Source organism: Meriones unguiculatus, chromosome 12 (assembly GCF_030254825.1).
Source record: "Meriones unguiculatus strain TT.TT164.6M chromosome 12, Bangor_MerUng_6.1, whole genome shotgun sequence".
Classification (NCBI taxonomy): Eukaryota; Metazoa; Chordata; class Mammalia; order Rodentia; family Muridae; genus Meriones; species Meriones unguiculatus.
The window spans coordinates 21,408,941-21,409,780 of record NC_083360.1 but is presented as its reverse complement, the minus strand read 5'-3'; the positions used below and the strand labels follow the sequence as shown (position 1 = coordinate 21,409,780).

General features: G+C 40.6%; 1 pseudogene; it reads right to left on the bottom strand.

Annotated features, from left to right (window-relative positions):
- Positions 1 to 221: 221 nt before the first annotated feature.
- LOC110549500 (large ribosomal subunit protein eL32-like) lies at positions 222 to 628 on the bottom strand (annotated as a pseudogene).
- Positions 629 to 840: the final 212 nt, after the last annotated feature.

Sequence of the window (840 nt, the reverse complement as noted above, 5' to 3'; positions counted from 1 at the left end):
AGTTTTTGTTTAAAGTGTTTTTGCATTTCTTTTCCTTTGATAGTCAGAAATTTTCCACAATTTGTCTAGGTGTCAGCTGTTTATATTCCTCTTGCTGGCATCTGATAATCTCTTCAAATCTGCAAACCCATTTTCTTTCTAAATCTACAATTCTTTCTGTTTTTTTTCTTCAATTTTTGTAGTTTTATTTTAAACACAAATAAAATGCAGACCCAAGCCATCTACTCATTCTCTTCTCTGCGCATCCTGGCGTTGTGATTGGTGACTCCGATGGCCAGCTGTGCTGCTCTTTTTACGATGACTTTTCTGTACTTGGAGGAATCATTGTGAGCAATCTCAGCACTGCAAGATTTGTTGCCCTTCAGCAGCACATCCAGCGTCTTGACATTGTCGAACAGAAACTTTCGGAAGCCACTAGGCAGCATGGGCTGGTTTTCTTGTTGCTCCGGTAACCAATGTTGGGCACCAGGATATGGCTCTTGAATCTTCTCCGAACTCTGTGATCGATACCTCTGGGTTTCCACTAGTTTTGATTAATTTTGACGTAATGGTCTGACTGGTGCCTGATGAACTTCGTGGTCCTCTTTTGGACAGTCTTGGGCTTCACCAGAGGCTGGAGGGCAGCCATGTTGCTGCAAAAGAGATGGTCAGTTTCTTCTGTTTTTTAACTGCTTATTTACACTTATTTTGTGTTCTTATTCCACTCCTCTAACACACACACTCAGGCATCATACTCACACACATATTCTTTCTCTTTCACACACACACAGTTACTAAGGACTTCTAGCATACTAAACCTTTGTCATTTTACTTTGCATTCTTGGCAAAATTTGCAAGTCT